This window comes from Pan paniscus, chromosome 13 (assembly GCF_029289425.2).
Source record: "Pan paniscus chromosome 13, NHGRI_mPanPan1-v2.0_pri, whole genome shotgun sequence".
In the NCBI taxonomy this organism is placed as follows: Eukaryota; Metazoa; Chordata; class Mammalia; order Primates; family Hominidae; genus Pan; species Pan paniscus.
In genome coordinates, this window is record NC_073262.2 from 54,025,956 (window position 1) to 54,038,408 (window position 12,453).

Sequence of the window (12,453 nt, forward strand, 5' to 3'; positions counted from 1 at the left end):
GAGGGTCTTCGTCCTTGAAGGCAGTAAAATAGAGGGTCTCTGGACAGGGCAAAATCAGTTACAATGGAGAATAAATGTGATATACTAAAAACAGAATGATTAAGCGAATATTTGCATAATGAATGATGAGACCCTGGCATTCGTCCCCCACACCACTCCTGCAACCTGACAGCCAGGACCAGTCCAAGGGTTCAGACCTAAAGATACTGACATTGAGGGTTTTTCAACAATATAGCCCAGCCAGATCACCCTAGAATGAATGTCATAGTCAACAAGACTCACCCGTGCACTCAGGACACTATTCATTATTTTACTCCCCATTCTTAAATATGAGCAAACACTCATGGGTTATCAGAATTGCAGAAACATTTAATATAAAAAATGATGATGAAAACAAAAGAACAAAAGGAGCTTGGAGGAAACAGAGTCTAAGAAGGAAGAAGTAAACTTCAAAAACTAACATAACCAATATCCTTATATAGTCAAAAGGAGATATTACACTCATGAAAGAAAAATATCTACTTTTAAATGGCTTATTCAAGGAGCAGAAAACAGATCTTGGAAATTAAAGAAGGGTGATGGCAGAAATGAAAAACTCAATAGAAGCATTGGAAGATAAAGTTAGGCAAACCTCTCAGAAAGTAAATAAAAAAGACAAAAAGTATAAAAGAACAGTGAAAAGATCTGGAAAACTAGAGGGTAAAACTAGAAGTTCCAACATCTATTATATAGAAACATGAATCCTAGAAACAGAAAACTTGGAAAAAAAGAAAGGAGAAAATCAGTAGCAAAATCATCATGAAAAATTCCCAGTACTCAAGGACATATGCATTCAGATTTTAAGAACTCATTGTCCAACAAAGTGGTAGAAAAAGTCTTTCAAAAAGATGCAACTTTGTGGCATTTCAGAACACCAGAGACAAAAAGATTTTTACAAGATTTTAGGGTTGGGGAGACAGAAATTCAGGAATCAAAATATCGACTTTTCAACAGCAATACCAGAAGTCAGAAGCAATAAGCAATGTCATTAAAATTCTGAGAGGGGTTATTTCTAACTGAGAATTCTACATTCAGCCAAACTATCAATCAAGCATATCAGCCAGGATCCTGGCAGAAAAGAGATGGAGCACTCCAGGAGGATAACAGAGGAGGCTTAATAAAGACACTGGTTATAAAGATTTGGGCAGAACACCATTACCACTCCCAGGCAGGAAGGGAGAAATGATTTATCAGCACCCAGATGGTAGCTGTATGTAGGCGGCCACAAGGGCTCCATGCTCTAGCAGGGATGCAGACAACTGCCTCAATCTGGCAGGAAGGGGGTCAGGAAACACATATCCCAACCTGACCCTCCTCCTTCCTTCCTCCAATCTCATGCCAGTGCCTCCCATCAGCCATACACTCCTGAAGGTCAGAGGGCAAGTGACCCTGATAATGCTGTCTACAAATCTCAGCCTCCCAGGAAACCAAGTAGGGTGGAGAAGGTGGAAATCATTATAAAGACTAAATTTGTTAAAATGTGTAAAGCCTTGGCCGGGCACAGTGGCTCACGCCTGTAATCCCAGCATTTTGGGAGGCTAAGATGGGCAGATCACTTGACGTCAGGAGTTTGAGACTAGCCTGGCCAGGCGTGGTGGAGGGCACCTGTAATCCCAGCTACTCGGGAGGCTGAGGCAGGAGAATCGCTTGAACCCGGGAGGCGGAGGTTGCAGTGAGCTGTGATCACGCCATTGCACTCCAGCCTGGGCAACAAGAGCAAAATTCTGTCTCAGGAAAAAAAAAAAAAAAAACTATTTTCTGCTGACTCCCAGGGAATTTTCAAATTTTCTCCAGATTTATTAGCAAACACGTCATTTGGAATAAATTTTTATTGGACTTACTAGTAGTGATGTGTAATTCAGAAGTAGTGTGACTGGGCAGAAATAACTATTAAGAAATGGCTCAGCACTATAATTTTCCAGGAACATATTATAGCTTTAATACTATATTCTGATAAAATAACTTAATCATATTACCACAGTGCAATATTTTGCAAGATAAGTACACTACCATATAATCCCCAGAGTGCAAAATAGGAAGGAGTAATAGGTTGGGGGGAGGTGAGCCACATCATAATAATAGAATTGAACTGACCTCAAAACATGATCAGTTTAAAACACAAACAGTCGTTACTATAAAAATCATATTGTTTAATGTTTCATCTCAAAAGTAATCAAAGTGATGTAAGTTGTTAGCAAAGAGTTTTAGAATTATTCTATCCAATGTTTGTTGGAGTGGAGGAGAAAAGGTACTCAACTAGAGGGCAAGTTGTCCTTATGTATTAAAAGTGCTTAAAACTGGTGTGGCTTGGTGTGGTGACTCATGCCTGTAATCCCAACACTTTGGGAGGCCAACATGGGAGGATTGCTTAAGACCAGGAGTTTGAGATCAGCTTGGGTAACATAGCAAAGCTCCATGTCTACAAAAATAAAAATAAAAGTGCTTAAAACATTTATTCACGTCACAACCAATGTTGGGGAGACGGATATGCAAAAAGATATACTACGCATAGTAGAGGTATGTCCTTTGTGCTATGAGAACACAGAGAACGAAATGATTCAAGTGATTAATCTTTCAAGAGAAGCAAAGAACACTTCACAAAGGAGATGGTATTTGGATAGAACTTTGGAAAAGCAGTAAAAGTTCGCTTGACAGTAAAATTTCAGCCATAGTCCCAATACTCCTATAGTGAGACTTTTGATGTGGCTGGAGGGGTGGGAGATAGTATCTAGAGAGAGGGACAGTATTTGAAAACCAATTGACAATGATGAGAAAAACATTTGCTTTTTAGTTAGATGAACATTACTTTTAAAAATCATATTGTAGAGAAAAGCTAAGCCATGTTTACCTGCAGCACTTCTTCTCCCAACCACCAAAAACCTCTAATCTGGAAAAATAAGATAAAATAAGTCTGACATAGAGAAATATTCAGGAAGCTAAGGAGGAAATTGTCCCACAGAAAAAGGCAGCCAGGTTAGCAAGGGGTGGGTGAGACAGTCAGGGGCAAGTAGCCTGAGACGCCACACAACATATAATTATATTAAGTATTTCAACAGTACAATAATTATATTTATTTTCATAATAATTAGTTGTATTGACTCTTTCGAGAAAAAATTTGATCTTAATAGAGAAGTAATATGTATCATTTTTACAAATAAACTTCTATAACCATTCATCTACAAGCACACCAAGAAGAGTGACAGAAATGAGGCAAATTTGGGATGGATTTTTAAACACCCAGCAAGATGTGAATGCAGCAGATTGTTGGCAGTAATTCGTGTTAACGAAGCGGAAGAAGAACAGCAGTGTTTGCTTGCATTCTGAGTCTCCTCTCTTCCTCTTCCCTGGTGTAAAGTGACTTTCTCTCTCCTCCCTCAAAAATCTCTTCTTCCGTCTCTTCTCATTTGAGAAGTTCCCTGACATCCAAAGAACCAGCCCGCGCTCAGAGCAGAGAGATCTCCACATCCTGCTGTGCACCTTCTTCTGACCTGCTGGGAGGGACAAAACCAAGAAAAGAAAGGAAGAGAGGAAATTCCACTTGGAAAATCCTAAAAGCATCACTGTCTCCTGGAATGTTTTTCTGTTTCAGAAAACTGTGTGCCTCAGTGCACACAGGCACTCAGGCAGCCTGTGTGCATGTGCACATGCTTGTGTGTGTGTGTGTGTGTGTGACAGAGACAGTGTTGAAAGTTATTCAGCTGCCAATTGGTTTGCAATTCCACTGCCATTGATACTGCTCTTTTGGTAAGATGGAGAGAAATGAGGATAATGACGACTGAAATGGAAGACCTTTTTTTAAATGGATTTATGTTTTATTCTAACTTGCGAATGAAATATTCCAGACCAGTTGTGGTGTACTCAAAACTAATTTTCCAAAATTAAAAATATTATCTGTATTATGATAATCTAATTAAATACTTGATGAGGACCTCTTTGAGAAATGCATGATAAAGTCACAAGGGAATGAGTTTTCACTGAGTGCCTACTGTGCATCAAATATCGCAAGCCCTTTTCATAGATTAGCTTCCTTAAATCTCAGAGGAACACTGCAAAGCATATATGTACCCACATCTTACAGACAAGTAAACTGAAGTTCGGCGAGAAAGTAATATGCTTAAGGTCACAAAGGTAATTCACCTGAATTCAAATCTGCGTTCTTCCTAGTACCAGGCTGTATGGTTCTTACAAATTACCATTCTGATGCTGATTGGTATGCTCCTTAGGTTGCAGGTGCTATTTTTTAAGCCACACCTATACATTCAATGAAATAACTGCTATGTTTGTGGCGTGGCTTTTCCACAACAGGAGTGTTTTCAAAGAATACATTTGTTGGCCGGGCACAGTGGCTCAAGCCTGTAATCCCAGCACTTTGGGAGGCCGAGGCGGGCAGATCACATGGTCAGGAGATCAAGACCATCCTGGCTAACACGGTGAAACCCCGTCTCTACTAAAAACACAAAAAATTAGCCGGGCCTGGTGGCGGGCGCCTGTAGTCCCAGCTACTCGGGAGGCTGAGGCAGGAGAATGGCGTGAACCCGGGAGGCGGAGCTTGCAGTAAGCCGAGATCGCGCCACTGCACTCCAGCCTGGGCGACAGAGCAAGACTCCGTCTCAAAAAAAAAAAAAAAAAAAAAGAATACATTTGTTTATGCGCTCAACAAATCTTACCATGTGTCAATGTTATGTCCTGACCCCTTTTTTTTTTTTTTTTTTTTTTTTTTTTTGAGATAGTGTCTCACTCCCATCGCCCAGGCTGGAGTGCAGTGGTGAGGTCACAGCTCGCTGCACCCTTGACTTCCCAGGCTCAGGTGATCCTCCCACCTAAGCCTCCCAAGTAGCTTGAACCACAGGTACACACCACCATGCCTAGCTAATTTTTTGTAAAGATGAGATTCACCATGTTGCCAAGGCTGGCCTTATACCCCCGGGCACAAGTTATCCACCTGCCTCAGCCTCCCAAAGTATTAGGATTACAGGAGTGAACCACCATGCCCGGCCCTGACCTCATTTTTATTTTTTTTATTTTATTTTTCCATAAGCTATTGGGGTACAGGTGGTACTTGGTTACATGAGTAAGTTCTTTAGTAGTGATCTGTGAGATTTTGGTGCACCCATCATCCAAGCAGTATACACTGCACCACATGTGTTGTATTTTATCCCTCACCCCCTTCCCACTCTTCCCCCCAAGTCCCCAAAGTCCATTGCATCGTTTTTATGCCTTTGCATCCTCATAGCTTAGCTCCCGTATATCAATGAGAACATACGATGTTTGGTTTTCCATTCCTGAGTTACTTCACTTACAATAATAGTCTCCCATCTCATCCAGGCCATTGGAAATGCTGTTAATTCATTCCTTTTTATGGCTGAGTAGTATTCCATCATATACATATATATATATATATATATATATATATATATATATCTCACAGATTTTTTTATCCACTCGTTGATTGATGGGCATTTGGGTTGGTTCCACATTTTTGCAACAGGGAATTGTTCTGCTGTAAACATGCATGTGCAAGTATCTTTTTCAAATAATGACTTCTCTTCCTCTGGGTAGATACCCAGTAGTGGGATTGTTGGATCAAATCGTAGTTCTACTTTTAGTTCTTTAAGGGATCTCCACACTGTTTTCTATAGTGGTTGTACCAGTTTATATTCCCACCAGCAATGTAGAAGTGTTCCCTGATCACCTCATCCATGTGAACATCTACTGTTTTTTTGATTTTTTGATTATGGCCATTCTTGCAGGAGTAAGGTAGTATCACATTGTGGTTTTGATCTGCACTTCCCTGATCATTCATGATGTTGAGCATTTTTTCATATGTTTGTTGGCCATTTGTATATCTTCTTTTGAGAATTGTCTATTCATGTCCTTAGCCCACTTTTTGATGGGATTGTTTGTTTTATTCTTACTGATTTGTTTGAGTTCGTTGTAGATTCTGGTTATTAGTCCTTTGTCAGATGTATAGATTGTGAAGATTTTCTCCCACTCTGTGGGTTGTCTGTTTAATCTGCTGACTGTTCCTTTTGCTGTGCAAATGCTCTTTAGGTTAATTAGGTCCCAGCTATTTATCTTTGTTTTTATTGCATTTGCTTTTGGGTTTTTGGTCATGAAATCCTTGTCTAAGCCAATGCCTGACCTCACTTTTGACTCAGAAAATATTGTTATCATAAGAATGAACTCTTTTTAAGATAGTCTAAGATAAGGCCAGGTATGGTGGCTCATGCCTGCAATCCCAACACTTTGGGAGGCTGAGGCAGAAGGATTGCTTGAGGCTAAGAGTTCGAGACCAGCCTAGCCAACATCACAAGACTCCAAGACCCCACGTCTACAAAAAAATTTCTTTTAAAAACATCTGACTGAAATGTATTCTACCTGTGGAGGATAAAGGAGTTTCATAAGGGAATAGGAAACAGAATTTTGAATAATAATAGTTTCTTTTCCAGTGGAAGGAAGGGAAACATAGATGTTATATTGAATGCTTAGAAATGGCAAATGTCGGCTGGGCGCGGTGGCTCACGCCTGTAATCCAGCACTTTGGGATGCCAAGGCGGGTGGATCACGAGGTCAGGAGATCAGGGCCATCCTGGCTAACACGGTGAAACCCTGTCTCTACTAAAAAATACAAAAAATTAGCTGGGGGTGGTGGTGGGCACCTGTAGTCCCAGCTATTCCGGAGGCTGAGGCAGGAGAATGGCAGGAACCTGGGAGGCAGAGCTTGCAGTAAGCCGAGATAGCACCCCCGCACTCCAGCCTGGGTGACAGAGCAAGACTCCGTCTTAAAAAAAAAAAAAAAAAAAAAAAAGGAATGGCAAATGTCACCAGGCGCAGTGGCTCACACCTGTAATCCCAGCACTTTGGGAGGTTGAGGCGGGTGGATTACCTGAGGTCAGGAGTTCAAGACCAGCCTGACCAACTTGGTGAAACTTCGTCTCTACTAAAAATACAAAAATTAGCTGGGCATAGTGGCAGGTGCCTGTAATCCCAGCTACTCGGGAGGCTGAGGCAGGAGAATCGCTTGAACCCAGGAGGTGGAAGTTGCAGTGAGCCAAGACCAGGCCATTGCACTCCAGCCTGGGCAACAAGAGTGAAACTCCATCTCAAAAAAAAAAAAAGGCAAATGTCAACACTTAATGAAAAAATAGGCAAAGATTGTATGAGAAGCAAGGTGCAGGCCTTTAGCACTGAAACTCTGAGTACATCCAATGGCAAAGCAAAAATAAAACATGAAAGTATACCATTGTGACACTGGAAATCCCTTTTGTGATCATAAGTTAAAGTCGTGAGTGCTAACATTTTTAAAAAATTTTTTTAAGGAATGGGGTCTTGCTCTATTGCCCAGGCTGGAGTGTAATGGTGCAATCACCGTTCACTGCAGCCTCCACCTCCTAGGCTCAAGCAATTCTCTCACCTCAGCCTCTCAAGTGCCTGGGACTACAGGTGCATGCCACTATACTCAGCTAATGTTTTTGTATTTTTTTGTTGGGATGGAGTATCACTATGTTGCCTAGGTTGATCTTGAACTCCTGGCCTCAGGACTTCTAAAGTGTTGGGATTACAGACATGAGCCACCGTGCCCACCTGCTAACATTTCTGACTTTCATTACCCACCTCCCCAAACCAAAACAGAATAAAAGACCCATAGTTCTGGGATCTTCTGACCTGAAGGATTCCACCTTCTTAAAGGTAGCAGAGCTAACCAAACCGTAGGTATGCTTTCATGACAAATATGAGATGCACTGGAAAAGAACATACCTGGGGCCGGGCGCAGTGGCAAAGTGCTGTAATCCCAGCACTTTGGGAGGCCGAGGAAGGTGGATCACAAGGTCAGGAGATCGAGACCATCCTGGCTAACACGATGAAACCCTGTCTCTACTAAAAATACAAAAAATTAGCTGGGCGTGGTGGCGGACACCTGTAGTCCCAGCTACTCGGGAGGCTGAGGCAGGAGAATGGCATGAACCCGGTAGGTGGCACTTGCAGTGAGCCGAGATTGCGCCACTGCACTCCAGACAGGGCAACAGAGGGAGACTCCGTCTCAAAAAAAAAGAACATACCTGGAGCATCAGTGTCCTTGTTCTTGCAAAGGTAGTCTCAGCCTAGTCTGAGTCATCATTCTTGCTAATCCTTAAAACTTGACCAGCAGGCCGGGAGCAGTGGCTCATGCCTGTAATCCCAGCACTTTGAGAGGCCAAGGTGGGCAGATCACCTGAGGTCAGAAGTTGGAGATCAGCCCAACTTGGCGAAACCCCATTTCAACTAAAAATACAAAAATTAGCTGAGTGTGGTGGTGCATGCCTGTAATCTCAGCTACTCGGAAGGCTGAATTGCTTGAACCCAGGAGGCAGAAGTTGCAGTGAGCTGAGATTGTGCCACTGCACTCCAACCTGGGTGACAGTGAGACAGTCTTATTTAAAAATTAAAAAAAAAAACAACTTAAAAATGTGACCAGCTTCAGTGATTCAGCCTAGCATAAAAAAGAAGTTCCAGGCCAGGCACAGTGACTCATACCTGTAATCCCACTGCTTCGAGCGGCCAAGGCAGGAGGATCACTTGAGCCCGGGATGTCGAGGCTACACTGAGCCATGATTGCACCACTGCACTCCAGCCTGGGTGACAGAGTGAGATCCTGTCTCAAAAAAAAAAGTTCCAGAGCTAGGAATACAAATAATAAACATATAAGAATATATTCAACCTCATTATTTTAGGATCTGCCTAGATAGCCTAGATAAATGTGAAAAATGTGGGTCTCTAAGTCTTGTCTCACCATTTCTATCATACTCATCATCTTTCTGTTCTCTTGCATTACGTGCGGGAATTATTCTTCTTTTTAATTTCCCATTTTGTATTCAGTCTTCAATTGTGTCCATTCTGCTCTTCAGGTTACCAGTTGAGTTTTTATTTCAATGATTATATTGCCATCATCATTCATTGGTTCTGTTTCAGAATATTCTATTCTTGTTTCATGATTATAATCTACTCTTACTTTTTGATATATAAATTCAGCTTCCTTCTGTGTTAGTTCTGTCTGTTGAGTTCGGTGCTTCTCTTTCATGATTTTGCTCTTCCTTTAATGGTTGATGATGTTTGGTTTTCAGTTCATATGGGTATTTGGGATCCGAGAATTCTGCTTTGTTCAACAGAGTCTGCACCAGTTACTGTGAAGAAGGAGTAGAGTCTGCTGCCCTCTTGGGATGTGACAATAGCTTGTCTACTGGAAATACCAGTTTCTCTTCCCTTCTGAGGGTAAAATAGTCCTCCAGGATACTGCCCTTCCTCTGACTGCAGTACTCACCCTCAGTCCTCCCACAAGGAGGGAACAGTTATGCTCTCTTCCACTTGCCAGGACAGGAACCAACTAACCATGCTGGATGCTTCCCCCATCACACTAATGATTGCTAGAGAGACCCCTCTTACTCTTTACATCCGTTGCTGTGTCTTTAGAACAATCCTGGAGCCACTTCCACCTTTAGTAGAAGTACTTTCCTGCTTATGTATTTTCCTGTGCCCAGCTAATTTTGTTTCTCTTTGGAATTTTTCAAAATGTCTGTTTGATGACAATATTTTTTCTAGTTTTTAGTCCTTTTATGAATGTATTTTTTTAAATTTTTTTATCTTTCATGGCAGCTCTGTAATTTCTCTATAGGAGAGATTTAAGGGCTACAATCTGTTTCTAAGGAGGAGATTTTTAAATCTAAATGGTAGGGCCAGGCGCGGTGGCTCACACCTGTAATCCCAGCACTTTGGGAGGTCGAGGTCAACAGATCACTTGAGGTCAGGAGTTCAAGACCAGCCTGGCCAACATGGTGAAACTCCATCTCCACTAAAAATACAAAATAAAAATTAGCCAGGCGTTGTGGTGGGTGTCTGTAATCATGGCTACTCGGGAGGCTGAGGCAGGAGAATCACTTGAACCTGGGAGGCGGAGTTTGCAGTGAGCAGAGATCGCGCCACTGCACTCCAGCCTGGGCAACAGAGCAAGACTCCATCTAAGAAAAAAAAAATCTAACTGGTATTCATTAGGTGATAGTGAAACAAACATGGACAAATAATTATTTTTTTAAAATTACATGTGGCTGGGAGTGGTGGTTTATGCCTGTAATCCCAGCACTTGGGGAGGCCAAGACAGGAAAATTGCTTGAGCCCAGGAATTTGAGACCAGCCTGGCAACATGGTGAAACCCAGTCTCTACAAAAAATACAAAAATTAGCTGGGCATGGTAGCACATACCTGTGGTCCCAGCTACTCAGGAGGCTGAGGTGGGAGAATCGCTTGAGCCTCAGAGGGCGAGGCTGCAGTGAGCCGTGATTGTGTCACTCCGCACTCCAGCCTGAGCAGAAATACAGAGTGAGACCCTGTCTTAAAAAAAAAAAAGGAATGTGTGTTCTTGTTTATATTTATTTATTTTCCCAATAGCACCTGATGGCAAAGTATACCAAATATATGTTATCTGTGTATCTAGAGAGAGAGAGAGAACCATCAGGTTAAAAAGTATCTTCCTTCCAAACAGATTGGAACCCTTAAAGCTCTTAAATAAATAAAATACACTTAACTGTCCAAGGAGTCAAACAAGTTCATGAATGAGAGGACCTCTGAAAAGAGTCTTGAGGCTTAAGTAATTAAGAAAAGAAACATGTTTTAGAAAGTTTCTTGGCCCCTACAGGTTGCCCCTAGCTTTCAGGATAAAATTCAAACTCCTTACTTTTGCAAAGAAGACTTGGCCGGTGCTTCCCTCAGGCTGCAACTCCTACCACTTCTCTCCATCTCCTACTATGCCCCTTCCTCCCCAGCTATACTGAAGAACTTGCTCTTCTCCAAAGGAGTCATCTGTTTCCATTTCCGAACCTCCATAAATGTGTTTCCCTTCACTTGGAACATTTTGGCCCTGGCAAGACTATCTCATCAAGACACTAACACTGTTTAAAGATAATTTTTTGTTTAAAGAATGCATTTATCGCTATTAGCTACTGTTTCATCCCAATATATGCAATATTATCTTCTTTTTCAAGGGTGCCACAGCAATGATTTATGTGCCAGCCTCCCCCAGTTGATTCTTAGGCTATCGATATCTCTGAGCTTTGGCTGTGCTGTGACAGTGTATTAAATAGCCAGAAAGGCTTTCATTTGGGCCTTCACCCCTTTTTCCCTCGCCAGGAGATAGCATGTTGACTTTAGTAATGATTTGTGAACAGGAGTTAACAGACCTGGGTCTTAGTTCAGATTCTGATAAATATGACTTTGACTAGCCAGTTTAATTTCTGTGGGCATCCATTTTTATGTCTGCAAGATGAGGGTATCAGAAAGAGGCTCATGAAACTTTCTCCCAGGTCTCAAGTTAGATAACAGATCAAATCAGTTTTGGCTTTTTTTACATTTCTAGATTAATTTAATTTTAGTTACTCAGTAACTACTTGTCATTTAAAATACTCAAATAATACTGATTAAATAAATGTCCCCCCATGAGTACTGGAATTCTTCCTTCTCATTCTTTACATTGCTGCACAGTATGCTAAATTGGCTAAGAAGAACTAAAACAAAGGTCCCCCGTGCATGCAGACATTCAGAAGTCCCCTTGAGATGGGGGGTAGAGAATGATGACAGAGCAGTTTCAATTGGATGCCATAGGAAATCTGAAAACTGCAACCTGAAGCTAAGTGAGCATCAGCTATGGGCAAATGCCTCTCTGGAAACGATATCAGGGCTGACATGAAGGGTGCTGACTCCTTTGAGGTTCAGGTCAAGGTTGCACACTAAAGGGGGCTTAGAAAGAACAGTAAATCCTTGAGAGAGCTCAGGAATCTCACAGCAGAGCGAGTGTGTTAGTCCATTCTCACGCTGCTAGGAAGACCTACCCAAGACTGGGTAATTTATAAAGAAAAGGAGTTTAATTGACTCACAGTTCTCCATTCCTAGGGAGGCCTTAGGAAACTTACAATCAAGGTGGAAGGCAAAACAGGCATGTCTCACATGGCAGCAGGCGAGAGAAGTGAGTGCCGAGGGAAGGAGGATGGACGCCCCTTATAAAACCATCAGATCTCATGAGAACTCACTCACTATCATGAGAACAGCAGCATGGGGGTAACTGCCCCCATGATTCAATTACCTCCCACAACACCTGGGGATTATGGGAGCTACAATTCAAGATGAGAACCATATCAGTGAGCTTGTCTGCTGAGTCACTGGAGCTGTAAAGACAGGAGACAACAGAGAATCCCTTATCTCACTCCTTAATATAGGACTGTGGGTCTTGTGAAAGAAATTCATGCAATTATTGGCCAGAGCAAGAAGGAACCTGAAAGCTTCCCTTTCCTGCTAGTATGGAGGCTGCCGAGAGAGGTCAGTGACCTGCATGCCTTGAAAAGTTGTCAAGTTGTCTCACTAGTGAGAAAAAAGCCCTGGACCAGTAGAAGG

General features: G+C 42.0%; 1 long non-coding RNA gene across 1 annotated transcript in view; it reads right to left on the minus strand.

Moving 5' to 3' along the window:
• Positions 1-460: 460 nt before the first annotated feature.
• The window catches only part of LOC130541279 (uncharacterized), a 43,044-nt gene continuing 31,051 nt past the window's right edge, over positions 461-12,453 (minus strand). Inside the window, exon 3 of the long non-coding RNA XR_008955318.1 lies at positions 461-3,527. This is a non-coding gene — a long non-coding RNA (uncharacterized LOC130541279). The remainder of the gene's footprint in view (positions 3,528-12,453) is intronic.